The sequence below is a fragment of the Tamandua tetradactyla genome, chromosome 13 (assembly GCF_023851605.1).
Source record: "Tamandua tetradactyla isolate mTamTet1 chromosome 13, mTamTet1.pri, whole genome shotgun sequence".
NCBI lineage: Eukaryota > Metazoa > Chordata > Mammalia > Pilosa > Myrmecophagidae > Tamandua > Tamandua tetradactyla.
Window position 1 is genome coordinate 677,426 of NC_135339.1, and position 20,929 is coordinate 698,354.

The window sequence follows — 20,929 nt, forward strand, 5'->3', positions numbered from 1 at the left end:
TGCACGTTGTGCTATTTTTAATCTATTATTTAACCCAGAAGAGTGTATGTTCTTTTAATCCATCCTTGTGGGGGCAGATCTGTTGTGGGTGGGACCTCTTGTTTGTTTCCATGGAGACATGATCTCCCTATTCATTGTATGTCTTAATCCTTTACTGGAATCCTTTAAGAAAACTCATGGAGACAACCAGCTTAGACACAAAAGTCCATTGTGAAATAAACAAGGATCCACAGAAGCCAGGGACATTTTGGAGAGAAGGATAGGCAGAGGTCACCATGTGCCTTCCCATGTGGCAGCCCCTGTATGCCATTAGCCACTCTTCAGTGAAGGTATCCTCTGGTTGATGACTTAATTTACACATTTCAATGTCCATGGCATTGTAACTTGTAACTTAATAAATCCCCATTGTTAAAATTGAACCTATTTCTGTTATATTGCATTTTGGCAGATTTAGCAAACTGAAACACACCTTTAAATCTATGGTAGACTCACTAAGCCTGCTTCAGTTTTGTCCATAAATTTTGATGTGTTGTATTTTCATTTCACTTAATTAAAATATTTCATTACTCTTAATAGTTCCTCTTCTGCCAACCCATTATTTAGAAATATATGAGTTTCCAGTGGGTGGGAGCTCATTTCCTGCATAAGGTTGATACACCCCCATGGACACAGTCTCCCTGCTATTCAAGTGACCAAAATCTACCATGGATCAGAATGGTCTATACTGACTCTTGTCCTCAAATATGGCTATGAAAATCACATTTCCTTTTCAATACTTGTGGATTGCTTGGGGAGTAACTGAGTATTAAGCTTAAAGAAGACAGGAAATTTAAGGGGGATTTGACAATAGAATGACAGTCTCTAAACCCTGCTAAAAGATAAAATGTGCCTATATAATGCAGAGGGAAAACTGTCCCAGTTAACCACACAAAGTCTCTAAAAGAGACCAGCCTTACCTGCACAGAGCTTCTTGTCATCTGTTTACACCTACTATAAATATGAATAGGCAAGCAGAAACACTTGCTATATGAGGAGATCATAGAATGAAAGATGGAGAACAAAACATACATGCTGAAGGGAAGAAGGGAGCGATGAAAAGACAAAAGAAGTAGAGTGGAATAGAAAACTATTTATGCCTTTAATGTGATAAAAGAAAACATTGTATGAATGAAAAATATGTATATATATTCATATGTGTGTATTTGTATACGTGTGTGTATGGACATCTTTGATAATAGTCGTTGTTGCATGTATCACTGTCAGTAACTAAAAGAATCAGATATCTACAAATTGGTCTTTGAACCATTTCCTTACTATAAGAGCAAGGAAATAAAATGAATATATAAAATTTTCCCAGAAAAAAAGTTCAGAATCAACTTCATGACATTGAATTTAACAATGTTTTCTTGGACTTTGCCCCAAAAGCACAAATAGTCAGAGAAAAATACGTCAATGAGATCTCAAGATAAAAAATTCTTGTGCATCAAAGGACATTGTTACAAGAATGAAAAGACAACCTATCCCAGGGAGAAAATATTTGTAAAACACATATCTGATAAGAGTTTAAGGAGAAAGAAGGATTTCTTATTCCTCAGAAATCTCATACTGTAGGACACTTGCACTGTGATAAAACATCTCATTTGAACTCGTCAACTAAATTTTCACCCTTTTTTATTTTAGACATAACATCAAACCATATACAGTTCTCTTTAAGTATAATCTTCCTCAGGCAAAGATGTATGTTCCTATTGTTTTTTTTTTTTCAATATTTCAACTAATATATACTTCACTTATATTCATGTCTTGGGAATTCTGGGAATATTCACTGGCAAATGAGTATTGTTTTTTCTTTAAAACTCTCACTGTTCAATGGTATATATGTTGAAATTATAGCTATATAATGGATTAATAGAAAAATATTAACCTATGAATGCATAAACAAATAAACGTTAAAAACACCTATGAACATGTCAACATGTCTCAAAAGTAATCTGTGTATTTTTTATATATAAAGTTCTTAAGTGCTAGCAGCTTCTTTTTTTTTTATTTTTTATTTTTTTTTTTATTAATTAAAAAAAGAATTAACAAAACAATTAGAAATCATTCCAATCTACATGTACAATCAGTAATTCTTAATAACATCACATAGTTGCATATTCATCATTTCTTAGTACATTTGCATCGATTTAGAAAAAGAAATAAAAAGACAACGGAATAAGAATTAAAGCAATAATAGAAAGAAAAAAAACCAAAAAAAACAAAAACAAAAAACCTATACCTCACATGCAGCTTCATTCAGTGTTTTAACATAATTGCATTACAATTGGGTAGTATTGTGCTGTCCATTTCTGAGTTTTTATATCCAGACCCGTTGAACAGTCTGTATCCCTTCATCTCCAATTATCCCTTCTCTCTCTTTTTTTTTTTTAATTAACGGAAAAAAAGAAATTAACCCAACATTTAGAGATCATACCATTCTACACATGCAATCATTAATTCTTAACATCATCACATAGATGCATGATCATCATTTCTTACTACATTTGCATTGGTTTAGAAGAACTAGCAACATAACCGAAAAAGATATAGAATGTTAATATAGAGAAAAAAATAAAAGTAATAATAGTAAAATCAAAACAAAACAAAACAAAACAAAACCAAAACCTATAGCTCAGATGCAGCTTCATTCAGTGTTTTAACATGATTACTTTACAATTAGGTATTATTGTGCTGTACATTTTTGAGTTTTTGTATCTAGTCCTGTTGCACAGTCTGTATCCCTTCAGCTCCAATTACCCATTATCTTACCCTGTTTCTAACTCCTGCTGGTCTCTGTTACCAATGATATAGTCCAAGCTGATTCTCGAATGTCGGTTCACATCAGTGGGACCATACAGTATTTGTCCTTTAGTTTTTGGCTAGACTCACTCAGCATAATGTTCTCTAGGTCCATCTATGTTATTACATGCTTCATAAGTTTAGTCTGTCTTAAAGCTGCATAATATTCCATCGTAGGTATACGCCACAGTTTGTTTAGCCACTCGTCTGTTGATGGGCACTTTGGCTGTTTCCATCTCTTTGAAGTTGTAGATAATGCTGCTATAAACACTGGTGTGCAAATGTCCGTCTGTGTCTTTGCCCTTAAGTTCTTTGAGTAGATACCTAGCAGTGGTATTGCTGGGTCATAATCCATTCTGCCATTCTATGTCTTTTGATTGGGAAATTCAGTCCATTAACTTTTAGTGTTATTACTGTTTGGATAATATTTTCCTCTACCATTTTGGCTTTTGTATTATATATATCATATCTGATTTTCCTTCTTTCTACACTTTACTCCATACCTCTCTCTTCTGTCTTTTCGTATCTGACTCTAGTGCTCCCTTTAGTATTTCTTGCAGAGCTGGTCTCTTGGTCACAAATTCTCTCAGTGACTTTTTGTCTATAAATGTTTTAATTTCTCCTTCATTTTTGAAGGACAATTTTGCTGGATATAGGAGTCTTGGTTGGCAGTTTTTCCTTTTAGTATTTTAATATATCATCCCACTGTCTTCTAGCTTCCATGGTTTCTGCTGAGAAATCTACACATAGTCTTATTGGGTTTCCCTTGTATGTGACAGATTGTTTTTCTCTTGCTGCTTTCAAGATCCTCTCTTTCTCTTTGACCTCTGACATTCTAACTAGTAAATGTCTTGGAGAACGCCTATTTGGTCTATTCTCTTTGGGGTGCGCTGCACTTCTTGGATCTGTATATTTAGGTCTTTCATAAGAGTTGGGAAATTTTCAGTGATATTCTTCCATTAGTTTTTCTCCTCCTTTTCCCTTCTCTTCTCCTTCTGGGACACCCACAACACGTATATTTGTGCACTTCATATTGTCATTCAGTTCCCTGATTCCCTGCTCAAGTTTTTCCATTCTTTTCCCTATAGTTTCTGTTTCTTTTTGGAATTCAGTTGTTCCATCCTCCAGTTCACTAATTGTAGCTTCTGTCTCTTTAGATCTACCATTGTAGGTATCCATTGTTTTTTCCATTTTTTCTTCTTTGTCCTTCACTCCCACAAGTTCTGTGATTTGTTTTTTCAGATTTTCTATTTCTTCTTTTTGTTCAGCCCATATCTTCTTCATATCCTCCCTCAATTTATTGATTTGGTTTTTGAAGAGTTTTTCCATTTCTGTTCGTATATTCAGCATTAGTTATCTCAGCTCCTGTATCTCATTTGAACTATTGGTTTGTTCCTTTGATTGGGCCATATCTTCAATTTCCGAGCGTCATCCATTATTTTCTGCTGGTGTCTGGGCATTTGATCAGATCTCCCTGGGTGTGGGACCCAGCTGGTTGAAAGGTTTTTCTGTGGAATCTCTGGGCTCTGTTTTTCTTTTCCTGCCCAGTAGGTGGCGCTCGTGGCAGTCGTTTGTCTGCGGGGCAGTCGGCCCGGGAAACCGCGCGTGGAGGCGGGGTCGCTGGCCGTGGCTTGGGGGAGTGCCGGTCCAAATTGCCCAGCTGGCCCGAGACGCCAAGCGTGACGGGAGGGCCCCGCTATCCAATGTTCCCAGTCAGACCGGGGAGCCACGTGCGTGGAGGGGACCCCAGACGCCAGCCACCCCAGCCGGGAAAACGTGCACCCCTCGGGTATCTCACAGCAGTGGATTCTCCCTACCCGTTCAGCCGTTCCAGAATGGGGTACGCTGTCTTTTTTGGTCTCTGTCGTGACTCCGGGAGCTGTTTTGTATTGTTTCTGTTTCTTTAGTTGCCTTTCTGGAGGAGGAACTAAGACCCGTGCGTCTTACTAAGCCGCCATCTTCTCCGGAAGCTAGCAGCTTCTTTTATGCTAAGCAATTATTCAGTTTCTATAGAGAGACCACCCCACATTTCTGAATGTTATCCTAGAAGTCTAGTTCTCTGTGACTAGAGGTGGAGCTGTCACTGGAGGACATCAGTTGAGTGACCAGGAGGTGAAGACAGAAGAACTCCAACCCATGGTGTTGATTCCCTTGAATCCAGTGGCCTCCAAGACTCCCAGAAGGGTGCTGGAGTGGGTGAATGCAGACAAGTGGCTTAGGACAGCTGAGTGGGGCAGGAAGTCAGTGTTTCCTTAAGACCCAGGTCAACTACTGGAGGACAGACCATCAAGTAGTATAAGGTGGCCACACTCTGGATTTGGGTTGTTGCTGTTTTCCATTGATTTTAATCACGGCATGGGAGTACTAAAAGATGCCCTAGGGGATCACATATATTCCAGGAAAACTCTTCTTTACCTCCATTGTGTAGTTACAGTCCTATTTCCCACTGATTGTCAGGGTCAGTCACCTCAGCCACTGCTGATCCAGGGGCAAGAGTAGCCCAGCATGATCAGGTAGCAGTCTTAGATTCCAATTCAATGGAATCATTGTTGTCTACTTCCTGGTGGAAGCACTCCCCCTTTGGAAGTAAAACCTGCAGATCAGCAGAGCTCAAGGTTGCAGGGACAGGAAGCAAACATTTTCCTAGTGGATCACTAGGGGCAATAGTGAGTGGTGCCACTCCCATTTCCATTCCTTGGTTCCTGAACCCATGAATCCTGGCTAGGGGAGAAACACCACCATACAGTGGATGCTGATTCAGAATATACACAGCCTACTGGAGAATATTGTCCCCACCCTGCAAGGTCACCTAGTTGGCACTGTAACTGAGGTTTCAAAAGGCTACTCTACCACTCTATCAACCCAGCTTCCACTGAATGAGGGGGAACATGGTAAGATCAGAAAATTCCATAAGCATGTGTCCATTCCCACAATTCATTTGCTGTGAAGTGGGTTCATTGATCAGAAGCAATGCTGTGATGATGGAACAGGAATTCCATAAGTCTACATATGCTAGTTTTGGCAGAAGCATTGTATGCAGGGAAAGCAGACCCATATGTAGGAGCCAAAGGTTTAAAGCAAGACCTACAGAATTTGTTGCAAGCAGCTGGCCTCAGGATGGCGGCAGTAAACTGTGGAGATTGTTATGTAGAGCAGTCTGGGAGGAAGAGAATGTTTACCCCAAATGGTTATGTTAAGTATGAAGAACACTGTAAGATAAAAACTTTGCTCCCTCAGGAAATGCATGCATATCTATTGACATCCTGTGGTATATAACTAGGATCTGGTTAAGAATAAAATTGTCTGAAGTCTCTCTGAAGTAAACTCAAGCTTCAGACCCCCTGAGCCCGTCTGTGTCTTTCTTTCTTTCTTCCTTTCTTTTTTTCTCATCATTCCTTAATATCCTTCGAGCTCCATTTCAATAGGAAGCAACATTTGGCGCCCAACGTGGGGCTCGAAGAAGAAGACTCCAAATCAATATTAAGGAACCAAGGAAAAGTCTCATTAGAGGCACGTGTGTTCAGCTGATAGAAGAGGACTCGAGTCATATTGGTAAAGTAAGCATTTTCCTTGGATCATCAGGGTAACGGGTAATCTTAATAGGTGGCTGGAGGAGTATGTGTGTGTGTTAAAGCTACTGGGGTGCCTGTTAAAACATCTGAATTAGTAAGCTTATTTGATCTCATTCAAAAACATTGTTGTTGGTTTCAGCCTTAAGGCCATAATGTTTTAAATCTTAAGTAATGGAAATTGGTTATGAAGGCTTTGCAGTGAACATAACAAAACGGGGAAAATATTCCTGTTTCTATTTGGTTATTGTGTTCAGTCAGGCAATGAACTACCTGGCTCATGCTTTGTCTTAAACTCTAAGTTGTGTTTCTTCTCAATCTCCCACTACTCCTTCTTACCCTGTTTGGACAGTTGCTTGAGCTGGACTCGGCAACTGGTGCCCAAACAAGGATCTAATAAGGGAACTCTTAAAGCATAAAGTGAGGAGATGCTCCAGGGACACCCACTACAAATACTACAGGCGGGCCTTTGTGGGTTGAGCAGAGGCCCTTATCTGTAGAGAGTTTTGAGGCTCTGACTCGGTTAATTTGGGAACAGTTTGGGGCAGGACGTTTAGAGGAGTCTCGCGGTTCTTGGAATTCTCCAATATTTATTGCCGGAGGAAGGTCAGGAAAATGGACAATGTTGACTGATTTGATAAAAGTTGATACTGTGGTTCAGCCTATTGAGTCATTGCAGCCTGGCTTGCCCACACCAGTTGTAATTTCTAAGAACTGCTTTATTATGATAGATTTTTAAAATTGCTTCTTTGCCATGCTTTTGGCAGAGCAGGATAAAGAAAGATTGGTTTCTGGGCTTGTTCTTGATGGGCTGCCTTTATATAGGGATTCATGTACACCTGAGTCAGAAAGTATTCAGTGAGAAAGGTGCCATACCAAACGGGGGTCAGTGCTCATTGATGGTTCCTGTGGCAGGTTGGTCCCCAAGGGGGTATGCAGTTCGGGATTGTAGTTCTGACTCAAGGTATTCTGTTAGGTTTCCTTTTTTTAGTCTGAATGATTATTCTATGAGATTTATACCAATGCTACAGGTAAAGTCTTGTGACGGAGAGTGGGAATGGTAGCCCCATCTTCTTTTGTGGCTTAAATTCTCGACAGGCAGTGGTTTGGAAACTGGCCATGAGTTTAGCTCCTATTCATATTTTAAAAAGAAATATATTTTAAGAACTTTAAAGCTAAAAAATCTTAGGTTTGGAGCTGTTTATACTTCGCTTCCTCCTCAGCTGTGTTTAACAACAAAGAATCAAAGTCAGAGAGCTTGACTGGCAGCCAATGACGGGTAAGACCCTTCCTTCAGAGCCTAAGGGCAACCTAAGGCAGGCGCTGGTCACCTCTGCTTATAACCATCCTAAAAATGTGATTCTTGCAAAAACTCTTGGCTCCCTCCTGAATCAAAGTCAGAGAGCTTGACTGGCAGCCAATGACGGGTAAGACCCTTCAGAGCCTAAGGGCAACTTAAGACAGGCACGGTCACCTCTGCTTATAGTCACCCTAAAAAGGTGATTCTTGTTTTCCTCAGCTTATAAAATAAAAAGGGGGAAATGTAGGAGCCAAAGGTTTAAAGCAAGACCTACAGAATTTGTTGCAAGCAGCTGGCCTAAAGATGGCGACAGTAAACTGTGGAGATTGTTATGTAGAGCAGTCTGGGAGGAAGAGAATGTTTACCCCAAATGGTTATGTTAAGTATGAAGAATACTGTAAGATAAAAACTTTGCTCCCTCAGGAAATGCCTGCATATCTATTGACATCCTGTGGTATATAACTAGGATCTGGTTAAGAATAAAATTGTCTGAAGTCTCTCTGAAGTAAACTCAAGCTTCAGACCCCCTGAGCCCATCTGTGTCTTTCTTTCTTTCTTCCTTTCTTTTTTCTCATCATTCCTTAATATTCTTCCAGCTCCGTTTCAATAGGAAGCAACACTCATATCCACAGTCTGTGTCTATTCCAGTTATAACTAACTGCTACCCCTACCATGGTGGAAGTGTTCCAATGTAATCAACCTTCCACTGTGTAGCCAGCTGATCACCTCGAGAAATAGTGCCATATCAGGGGTTGAGTGTGGGTCTCTGCTGCTGGCAGAGTGAGCACTCAGTAGTGGCTATAGCCAGATCAGCCTTGGTGAGTGGAAATCCATCTTGCTGAGTCCATGCATAACCTCCATCCCTACCACCATGACTACTTTGTTCATGGGCCCATTGGGCAATGATAGGAAATGCTAGGGAAAGAGGCTGACTGGTATCCACAGATCGGTCATCTTATCCACTTGATTATTAAAGCCTCACTCGATTATTAAAGCCTCACTCTGCTGAAGTCACCTTCTGGTGTGCATTCCCATGGGACACAAATATCTTCATGTTTATAGCCCACTCAGAAAGGTCTATCTACATACCTCTTCCCCAGACCTCTTTGTCACCAATCTTCCAATTATGATCTTTCCAAGTCCCCGACCATCCATTCAAACCAACAGCTCATGAGTCAGTATACAAATGCACCTCTGGCCAGTTCTCCTTCCAAACAAAATGAATAACGAGGTGTACTGCTTGAACTTCCCCCCACTGAGAGGATTTCCCCTCACCACTAGATCTTGGAAAGTTGTCCACTTTTGGGCAGTTCCTGCATATCATGCAGAACCATCTATAAATGAGACCTAAATATTCTCTTCCTCAGCCAACTCCCTGTAAGGAACTCTCCAAGAAGCCATACTTCTGGTCTGAGAAAGAGAAGGTAATGTGGCAGGAGTACAGGCCATGGACATTTGGGCCATTTCCTCATGTACCTTACTTATGCCTTCAGGACCTGCTCTGGCTCTATCTTATATATACCATTTCCATTTTATTATGGAATGCTGCTACACATACCCAACTTTATGGCTTGGTGAGCAGACAGCACCCAGCTAATGTTAGGCATCTCAGGTCTCATGGTAACTTAGTGGCCCATGGTTAAACATTCAGGCTCTACTAAGGCCCAGTAGCAGGCCAAAAGCTGTTTCTCAAAAGAATAATAGTTATCTGCAGCAGACGGTAAGGCTTTGACCCAAAATCTTAAGGGTCTGCATATTGATTCTCCTATTCAGGCCTGCCAAAGACTCCAGGCAGCACTTCTATTTGCCGCTGACACTTCCAACACCATTGGGTCTCCTGGATCATATGGTCCAAGTGGCCAAGCATCTTGTACAGCAGTCTGGACCTGTCACAGAGCCTCCTCTTATTCAGGTTCTCACTCAAAATTAGCTGCTTTATGTGACTGTGTGATTGTGAAAACCTTCTGTCTGATGCTCCTTTTATCTATGGTTGGGACAGATGAGTAAAACACAGGAATTAAAAATAAATAAATAATAGGGGGAAAATGTTAAAATAAATTTTAACAGTTATGGTATTCCTTTATTAGCTCTAGTAGTTTTGTTGTACTTTTTTTATGACTTCCTATGTATAGGATCATGTCATCTGAAAGTAGTGATCATTTTACTTCTTCCTTTCTAATTTGAATGCAATTTACTTCTTTTTCTTGCTTAACTTCTCTTTACTAGAAATTCCAGCACAATGCTGAATTACATTGGTGAGAGTGGGCATCCTTGTCTTAGTTCAGATCTCACAGGGAAAGCTTTCAGTCTTTCCCCTTTGAGAATGATGTTAGGTGTGGGTTTTTCATATATTGCCTTTATCGTTTCGAGCAAATTTCCTTCTATTTCTATTTTTCTATGCGTTTTTATCAAGAAAGTATGCTGGACTTTGTCAAAATTCCTTCTCTGAATCAATTAAAATGATCACATTGTTTTTCCCTTTCAATTTGTTAATGCAATTGTTCTAGTTTGCTAGCTGCCGGAATGCAACAGACCAGAGACAGATTGGCTTTTAATAAAAGGGGATTTATTTCGTTGGTTCTTCAGAGAAAAGGCAGCTAACTTTCAACTGAGGTTCTTTCTTACGTGGGAAGGCACAGGATGATCTCTGTTGGCCTTCTCTCCAGACCTCTGGATTCCAACAACTTTCCCCGAGGTGATTTCTTTCCCCATCTCCAAATGCCTGGGCTGAGCCATGAGTGCTGAGATGAGGTATGCCGAGCTGCTTGGGCTGTGCTACGTGGCACTCTCTCATTTAAGCACCAGCCAATTAAGTCAAATGTCATTCATTGCAGCAGGCACGCCACCTAGCCAACTGCAGATGTAAATCAGGAACAGATGAGGTTCACATACCATTGGCTCGTGTCCACAGCAACAAGACTAGGTGCCTTCGCCTGGCAAAGGTGAAGTTGACAACTGAATCTAACTACCACAGTGATGTATTACATTCATTAATTTTCTTGTGTTGAACCACTCTTCCCTATGTGGGGTAAAACCCACTTGATCATGGTTTTTACTTCTTTCAATATGCTGTTGGATTCAATTTGCTAGTATTTTATTGGAGGATTTTTGTATCTAATTCATAAAAGAATTTCTTCTAGAGTCAGTATATGTTGTTTGAGTGTCTCCAGAATTTTTTCCATTTTATCTACATTGTGTAATTTGTTGGCATTCTGTTCATAGTATTTTCTAATGATTCTTTATATTTCTGTGGGGTCAGTATTAATGCATGCTCATTTATGATTTTATTTATTTGCATCTTAATCTCTTTTTTCTTTGTCGATCTAGCTAAAGGTTGTGAACTATATTGATCTTTTCAAACAACTTACATCATGGTTTTGTTTATGCTTTCCATTGTGTTTTGTTCTTTGTTTCATTTACTTATGGTTTCTTCTGCTAATGTTTCTTTCTACTTGCTTTGAGTTTGTTTTGCTGTTCTTTTTCTAATTCTTCTGGGTGTGCTTTTAGTCTTTGTTTTAGCTCTTTCTTCTGTTTTTTCAATATAAGCATTAATGAATAAATTTGCCTCTAAGCATTTGCTGTATTTCATATGTTTTATTATGTTGTCTTGTTTTCCTTGACCCCAAGACATTTAATGATTTCCCTTGTGATTTCTACTTTGAACCATTGATTAAGAGTTTTCTCTGCTTGTAACTGATTTCCAGTTTCATTCCTTTCTGTTCATAGGAGTTTCTATGTGTAATTTTGATCATTTTTAATTTATTAAGACCTGTATTATGACCCAATATTTGGATTCTGGAGAATAATCCATGTGTCCTTGAGTAGAATATATATCCTGCCTTTTGGGGGTGCAATTTTATGTATATATATGTTAGATTTGTCCTATTATTCAATTCTCTGTTTTCTTATTGATCTTCTATCTTGATGTTCTATTGATTAGCATGGTGTATTGAAATTTCCCTTTATTATTGTAGTACTATTTCTTCCTTTAGTTTTGCCAGTGTTGCCTCAAGAATTTGGGGGCACTGTGGTTAGGTGCATGAATGTTTATGATTGTTATTTCTTCTTGGTGGATTCACACATTTATCAATATATCAAGTCATTCTTTGTCTCCTATAACCTTTGATTTAAAGTCTGGGTTTCTTTGGGTTTTTTTTTTTTTTTGATCTAGTAAAGTTACTCCAATCTCTTACTGGTTACTGTTTTCATGGATTATCTTTTTCCTTCCTTTCACTGTTATCCTATTTGTTCTTTAAGTCTAAGGTGAGTCTATTATAAGGAGTATATCATTACATCATGCTTTTTTAGCCATTCTATTCATCTGCCTTTTGACAGAGAGATTCGGTCCTTCACATTTAGTGTTATTACTGTAAAGGTTGTCCTTTGGTGTTTATTTGTCTCATATCTTTTTAATCTGTTTTCTTTTTTTGCATCCTCTTTTTCTGCATAGTTGATATTTTGTTATATATCTCTTCAATCTCTTTCTCACTTCCATTTCTATATATTTTTAAAATACCTTATTTGTGTTTATCTTAGGGTTTGTGTTATACAACCTGCATCTATAACATACTAATTTGAAAAGATATGCACTTACCATCAATAGCAGACATGTTCTTTGCTCCCATATCCCTCCACTTCTCTTCTTTATGTTTTTTTTTTTGTCCCACATTACCTCTTTATGTTTCATGTGTCCATTATCAGGACATATGACTATTTCTTACTCAGTTATATTCTAATTGTTACAGTAATTAAAGTTATTTCTATATTGAGATTACAGTACTAATGAGTTTTGTATTTACCCATTTAGGTAGCTTTACTGAAAATCTTCCCTTCTTCACACTGCTCCAAGCCACTCTCTCGTATCTTTTCCTTTTCAAACAAAGGACTCCCTATTAGTAGTTCTTGTTGCTCAGGTCTTTGAATGATGAACTCTCTCAGTTTCTGTTTATCTGTGAATGCTTTAAAATCATTTTCAGTTTTGAATGACAGATTTTCTGGAGAAAGAATTTGGGGCTGGCAGTTTTCCTCTTTCAGTACCATAAATATATACCTCTTTGTTTTTCCTCCATGGTTTTTGGTGAGAGATCAGCACTTTTTTATAGAGGATCCCTAATATATGACAAATCAGATTCTCCAGCTGCTTTCAGAATTCTCTCTTTATATTTGCCATTTGACTTTCAAAATAGGCATTTGTTCTCAAAATAGGTCTTGTAATGATTAGATTCATATGTCAACTTGGCCAGGTGATGGTGGCCAGTTGTCTGGTCAAGCAAGCACTGGCCTTAGTGCAAGGACATTTTGTGGCTGGTTAATAAACCAAAAGTCTAGTCAGTTGATTGCATCTGTGACTGATTACAACTAAGATCAACTAAGGACTCCCTGTCTTCCACACAGAGAATCCAGTCAGTTCTATTTAATCCAATTAATTGAAGACTTTTAAGGGAGAAGAGAATACTTTCACTTCTTCAGCCAACCAGCCTCTTCTGGACAGTTAGTTAATTGACTACCTTCTTTGGAGTCACCAAGTAGTAGCCTGCCCTATGGTCTCATGCATCCCCACAATTGCATGAGATACTTTTATAAAACCTCATATTTACAGATACCTCTTATGGTTCTGTTTCTCCAGAGAACCTTGACTAATACAGGTATAAGGGTTTATTCTGTGTGGATTACATTCAATTTCTTGTACATGTGGATTTATGTCTCTTATAAAAGATGGTAGATTTTGGCCTTTATTTCCCCAGATATTTATTCTGTCCCCCTCCCTTCTCTTTTCTTGCTAGGATTCCCATTATGCGTGTGTTCTTATGCTTCATGCTGTCATTCAAATCATTCAAAAATTATCAATTTTCCCTTTTTTCTATCTGTACTTCTAACAGTATAAATTCAATTTTCCCTTTTTCTAGATTGCTATTTTTTTCTGCTTCCTCTTCAAATGTGCTGGTATATGCCTCTAGTGTATATTTAATCTCTTTTATTGTGCCTTTCATCCCCATAATTTCTGTTGTGCTTGTTTTACAATTTTGAAATTCTTCTTTATGTTCACATATTGAGAACTTTAGCTCTATATCCACATTTTTATTTCTATCCATATTTTCTTTCATCTCCTTGAATTAATTTCAGTGATTTTTTTGAACTTCTTTGATTCGTTGTTCAAAGTCTGTATCTCCTCTTCAGTTTTATTTTGGTCACTTGACTGAACCAAATCTTCTTGCTTCCTAGTATGGCTTGCAATATTTTTCTGATAGCTAGGCACTTGTTATTTTGATGTCCTAAATCTGAAGATCAATTTCTCCCTGTTGCCTAGAGTTTTAGTATAGATTGGCTATGTGTTCAGAGTCCTCTTTGATACTTAGTCCAATTCTTTTTGGACCTTGAAATTAGCCCATTGTTCTAGTTTGTTAGCTGTCAGTTTTAAAAAGGGGAATTTAATCAGACGCAAGCTTACAGTTCCAAGACTGAGAAAATGTCCCAATTAAAACAAGTCTATAGAAATGTCCAATCTAAGGCATCCAGGGAAAGAGACTTCAGTTCAAGAAGGCCAGTGAAGTTCAGGGTTTCTCTCTCAAGTGAGAAGGCACATGGCAAACACAGTCAGAGTTTCTCTCTCATCTGGAAGGGCACATGGTGAACACAGCATCATCTGCTAGCTTCTTCTGGTTTCCTGTTTCATGAAGCTCCCCAGGAGGCATTTTCCTTCTTCATTTCCATAGGTTACTGGCTGGTGGACTCTGCTTCTCATGGCTATGTTGTTCTGCTCTGCTCTCTGAATGTCTCTCATTCTCCAAAATGTTTCCTCTGTTATAGGACTCCAGAAACTTGTCAGGATCTGCCCAAATGGGTGGAGACATGTCGTCACCTATTCCAGCTTAACAACCACACTTGATTAAATCACATCTCCAGGGAGATGATCTGATTACAGTTTCAAACATACTGCATTGAATAGGGATTATTCTGCCTTTATGAAATGGGATTTAGATTAAAAGATGGCTTTTCTAGGGAACATACATCTTTTCAAACCAGCACACCTATATTTATCTGTTCAGGTTTTCTCAGGTCTTCTGTCACTGATTTTTTTCCTTAGATATGGAGTACTATTTTTAACATTGCCCTTCCAGGGGAAATCTTCCTTTTCTCTGTTTCTTCTCTGGGAATCCTGGTATTTTCGCTATGATTGTGTGTGTGTGTGTGTGTGTGTGTGTGTGTGTGTGTGTGTGTGCACAGAATTTTCTCATCAGCTCTATGATTCGTTTAATATCTCTTCCTCACTTGGTGTCACCTTTTTATTACACTTTCCAAGTCTGGTGGGCCATCCTACTTTACCACAGGTTAGTTCCCCCCACACCCTTTTTTCAATGAGGCTTTTCTGCTTGTAGTTACTTCCCCATTAGGGTACCCAGCCCCATGGACCCAGATTGGGTCAATCCAAAAAGATCCATTTTTAAATTTCAGTAACCGAGCAGAGTATTGGTAGAGTGTGTTCCCCTCTTGCCAATAGTTGTATTTAGCCCTCTCTTTTTCCTGGGGCACTTTTGTATGCCACACTACTCAATAGCTTCAGTTACACCTTGGATCTCCAAAAATTTGGGTCCCTCTGCATGGATATGTGTGGGGTGCTAACTTGCTGCTGTGACTCTATGAAGCAGTTGCAGCAGAAGGTCCCCAGGTTGCCCTGCCTCTGTGTGACTCTTCGCATGGTAATGAATGAAAGGGAGGGTTCAGCACTGGCAGGTCTGGGACATAGATTTCCTGTCTTTTTCAGTGTGTCTGTTTTATTTTTGGTTTGAGTCAGCATTTGTGGAGTCTTTCATTTCTATTATCTTCCAGAGTTCTAAGCCAGTGGGATTTGTTCTTTTATTAGTTGTATCTGAGAGGAGACTTTTCCAGGGGATGTCTTACATTGTCATGTTGATGGCCCACATGTAGTTTTGACTACTGTACCTTTGCAGTAAAGTTCTCACATATTTCAAATTATGTTTATGATGAAGATGATATCTTCACATGATTAGTCATTTGCTTGTTTTTCTTCAATTTTATACTTTCCTTGGTATAAATAGGGAAATTTTTACAAAAATGCAATCTAGTCTCAAATAGTTATGTAATCTGAAATTTTAATTTCAAAACATTCCATGAACTTCTCTCTGTGTAAATTAGTATACCTCTACATTATCGCTTTTTTTCATTTTTTATGAACTTAAAATTTTTTTTAAATACCAAAAAACACCAAACAAATGCAAACATTCTATAAACTTTTGATTATTCCGTTCTACATATATAATCAGTAATTCACAATATCATCACATAGTTGCATATTCATCATCATGATCATTTCTTGGAACATTTGCATCTATTCAGAAAAAGAAATAAAAAGAAAACAGAAAAAAATTCATACATACCATACCCCTTACCCCTCCCTTTTATTGATCATTAGCATTTCAAACTAAATTTATTTTAACATTTTTTCCCCATTATTTTTTTTTATTCCGTATGTTCTACTCATGTGTTGACAAGGTAGATAAAAGGAGCAGCAGACACAAGGTTTTCACAATCACACAGTCACATTGTGAAAGCTATATCATTATACAATCATCTTCAAGAAACGGCTACTGGAACACAGCTCTACATTTTCAGGCAGTTCCCTCCAACCTCTCCATTACATCTTGACTGACAAGGTAGTATCTATTCAATGTGTAAGAATAACCTCCAGGATAACCTCTCGACTATGTATGGAATCTCTCAGCCACTGACACTTTATTTTGTCTCATTTCACTCTCCCCCCTTTTGGTCAAGAAGGTTTTCTCAATGCCTTGATGCCAAGTCTCAGCTCATTTTAGGGGTTTTCTCAATCCCTTGATGCAGAGTCTCAGCTCATTCTAGGATTTCTGTCCCACGTTGCCAGGAAAGTCAACACCCCTGGGAGTCAGGACCCACATAGACAAGGGGAGGGTGGTGAGACTGCTTGTTGTGCTGGCTTGAGAGAGAGGCCACATCTGAGCAACAAAAGAGGTTCTCTTGGGGATGACTCTTAGGCCTAATTTTAAGTAGGCTTGACCTATCCTATGTGGAGTTAAGTTTAATATGAACAAACCCCAAGACTGGAAGCTCAGCCTATAGCTTTGGTTGTCCACACTGCTTGTGAGAAATCAAGAATTCAACTTATATTATCACTTTTAATCGTTGCATTGCATCCCATTGTATGGACTGCCTCAAATCACTTTATTTACATAAATTTCAAGGATGTTTTGTTTCCAATATTTTATTTTATAAACTAGATTATTAGGATCATTGTTTCTTAGCACCAAATCCAGCTTTTTCATTGATATAGTGCAATATTAGTTCTGGGACTATGTAAACTGCATTTCATGTTTGTCCCCTAACTGCCTATTAGGTTCTGCCTTAATATGTCCTACAGGAAGTTTGGAGGGGTTGATAGGATAAAGGATTTGCTTTCCTGTTTGCAGGATGCTGTTGCCAGCATGACCCTCCTCCAATGGCTATTTACCTTGGCCATTAATTCTGTTCTCCAGCTTCTTTTAAATCTTAATTGAGATATCATACACATATCACAACATTCATCCGTTTAATGTGGACAATTCAGTGGTTTGAAGTATATTCTCACAGTTAGGCAACCATCACTTGCCTTTTGGCTTCATTTAGCTGTCCAAGATCCAGCCACATTGCTCCCATTTTGAGTACACCACTAATTGAGCAGGAAGCCTACAGAGATGTGAATCCCAGAGGTTTATCCCCAACATGCTTCCTGAAGGGCAGCAGCAACTGGGTAGCACCCATATCCTTTTCTGAGTGCCTCAGGTACTAGTATGATATAGACATTGCCTTTTTTTTTTTTTTTACGGTTACTGAGGTTTTTCATTTTGCACGTGAAATCCCAGGGGCCTACTTGTGGAGGGCTTGGGAGGGCGCTGCACTCGCACACGGCCCAGACACCCGATGGGAAGCAAGTGAGTAAGATGACATGACTACAAAGCCAGGGTTTCCAACAGGTTCCAGATGGTCAGGGTTGGCTTCTGCAGCGGTTCTAAGGAAGCAGTGAGAACCCCATGGGGCGGGAGGGGGAGGTAACTACCAGAGGCGCCCGTGAGGAGCCTCAGCTGCCTGTGTCACATGGTGGGGGGAGGGTAATTAGCTCACTAGTGAGAAGGGTGCAGGACTCATTGGCCCAGCCCTTACTTGGCTAGGGGGTTTCGGAATTGCCTGCCTGCAAACTTGGCCTTGCTGCCCACTCCTCTTCAATTCTGAGGAGCTGGTTGTACTTGGCCAAGCGCTCAGATCGGCAAGGTACACCTGTCTTGATCTGCCCAGTGCAGAGCCCCACCACCAGGTCAGCGATGAAGGTGTCTTCGGTCTTTCCGGAGCGATGAGACACCATGACGCCCCACCCGTTGGACTGGGCCAGCTTGCATGCCTGAAGGGACTCAGTGACCGAGCCAGTCTGGTTCACTTTGAGCAGGAGGCAGTTGCAGGACTTCTCGCTCACGGCCTTGGCAATTCGCTTCGAGTTGGTCACCGTGAGATCATCCCCCACCACCTGGATTCCGGCACTGGCTGTGAAATTCTTCCAAGCTTCCCAGTCATCCTGGTCGAAGGGGTCTTCAATAGACACCACTGGGTAGTCCTTGATGAAGGACTTGTACAGGTCTGCCAGTTTGTCCGGTGAGATGTACCTGCTGGGGTCGTCAGGAGACTTAAAGTCCAGGTCATACTTCCCAGACCTGAAGAACTTGGAGGCAGCGACGTCCATGCCAATCACAACCTTGTCGCTGTAACCAGCCTTCCCGATGGCGTTCTTGAGCAGCTCCAGGGCTTCCTTATTCTCCAGGATGTTAGGCGCGAACCCGCCTTCGTCCCCCACGTTGGTGGCGTACTTCTCCTTAATGACGTTCTTCAGGTTGTGGTAAACCTCCGCCCCGATGCGCATGGCCTCCAGGAAGTTGGCTGCGCCGACTGGGAGGATCATGAATTCTTGCATGGCAAGCTTGTTGCCCGCATGAGAGCCACCGTTGATCACGGTGAAAGCAGGAACTGGCAGGATGACTTCCGAATCGCCAGCCAGGTCAGCAATGTGACGGTACAGGGGGACCCGCTTCTCCACGGCTCCTGCCTTGCAGACAGCAAGTGACACACTCAGAATGGCGTTTGCACCAAATTTCGATTTATTTTCAGTTCCGTCCATCTCTATCATCAGTTTGTCAATCTTCTCCTGTTCCACGACGTTCAGCTTCTTGCTAACCAGGGCAGGCGCAATAGTTTTATTGATGTGCTCAACAGCCTTTGAGACACCTTTCCCCATGCAGCGTGTCCTGTCATTGTCCCGGAGCTCGAGGGCCTCATAGATACCAGTTGAGGCACCACTGGGCACAGCAGCTCTCAAGAGCCCTTTTGAGGTGAAGAGATCAACCTCGATGGTGGGATTTCCACGAGAGTCAAAGATCTCTCTGGCGACGATCTTGAGAATAGACATGATGAACTTCTGGCCGCTGGGTCTCGAGAACGAGGGACGATGCCCTGGGAGAAGCCGAGAGGGCTGCAGACACCGCAGTAGGATCAGCAGGCGAGATCTGCACCCCGGGGCTAGACATTGCCTTTTAATCAGACATCTAATCCTAACTCTGTCAGGCCCTCTTCTGAGCTTCTAGTTTCTGATACCCTTAATCTCTTCCTTTTTGTTTCTCAGCCCCAAACTGGTAACTACTTTCATCAGTTGTCATCACTGTCTTAGGTCAGGGTTCACTCTTTACTTTGTAATACTTCAATACCTGTTTTAACTATTTCCCCATGTTAAATTCTCTCTGTTCTAATACTTGAGTGGTCTTTCTTTTCCCAGCTGAACGCTGATTGATGTAAACATACTTGTGGCTACATCAATTAAATTTTATTATAAAGTTATATATAGTTATGAAAATGAAACTGCCAGATTAAAAGTCCTTTTGATGTTTGAAATAAAACAAGTCTCTAGAAGTATACTTGAATTACATTCTCAATAAAAAGTGAATGGGAATCCAAAAACAAACAAAAAAAGTGAATGGGAATCCCCTACTATAGTTACATATTACCTTTGTTTTTATGTTTTCAACTCTTATGTTTCAAAATGGTATTTTATTTATTCATTATTATCCAAATTTGAAACAACTGAAATGCCCGTCAACTGGGGAATGGATAAGTAAACTGTGGTAAATCTATTCCATGGACTCATTAAAAAAGGGGAATGATGGCATGAGAGAGGATGGAGAATCTCAAATTAATTGTCCTAAGTAAATTACACCAGATCCAAAAGATTACATACTATATGATTCCATTTATATGATATTCTGGAAATAGCAAACATGTAGGCATATAAAACAGAATAGTAGTTGCCAGAGGTTAAGGGCACTGAGAGTCTGACTTCAAAACAATAGCATAAAGGAATTTTTTTGGCCATTATGAAACTATCCTTCACCTTCTTTGTGGTGGTGGTTACAAAGTCTATACATTTGTCAAAACTCATAAAACTGTGCACCGAAAAGAGTGAACTTTACAGTATGTACGTTGAAAAATAAATTTTATATTTTAATCTCAATCAATGGTATGTAACATGTTTTCTCTTGAACTTCTGTATTTCCTTAAATTCTCATAATGGACTTTTTCCACGCATTTTTTACTTATTTTGATTTTCCTTTTTGTTGAATTAGCTTTTAGTCCTTTAGTTGATTTAAAGGGTTCCTTATACATTAACTGAAATCTTTCTTTCAATTAGTAAAAATATAACTTCCTGATTTATTTCCTTTACTTTTTATTGTAACTTTATTTTTTCTATAATAAACATATCAGATATTAAATTCATGACTCCTATCTTTGGTGTAACAAATAATTTATATTTCATATCTCTATTTCTGTATATTACTAGCTTGGGGCTTTAGCTCACATTCTGAATCCATGTGAAATTTATATAATGACACTGTGTAATGTAGAAATACAACCTTATCTCTATCCGAGACTGTTTGGAATGACATGCTGTTTGGAATGTTCTTCCCCCAGTGCTTTGAAATGCTACCTTTATTACCCTACATTTCGAAAAACATTCTTAATCATAGCTCTTTACTTCCTTGAAGCTGTTGCCAATTTATTTTGAATAACGAAACAATATTATATATGTAGATTTTCTTAGGCATTATTCTGATTTTAATAAAGTTTCCTCGCTGTTAATTTAGATTTTCATTTACTG

At 39.5% G+C, this 20,929-nt stretch overlaps 1 long non-coding RNA gene and 1 pseudogene across 3 annotated transcripts in view; both read right to left on the reverse strand.

Moving 5' to 3' along the window:
* LOC143653475 (uncharacterized) overlaps positions 1–20,929 on the reverse strand; it is a 57,009-nt gene that overhangs the window by 34,349 nt on the left and 1,731 nt on the right. The gene's annotated exons all lie outside the window — the stretch shown is intronic.
* LOC143653464 (alpha-enolase pseudogene) lies at positions 17,680–19,239 on the reverse strand (annotated as a pseudogene).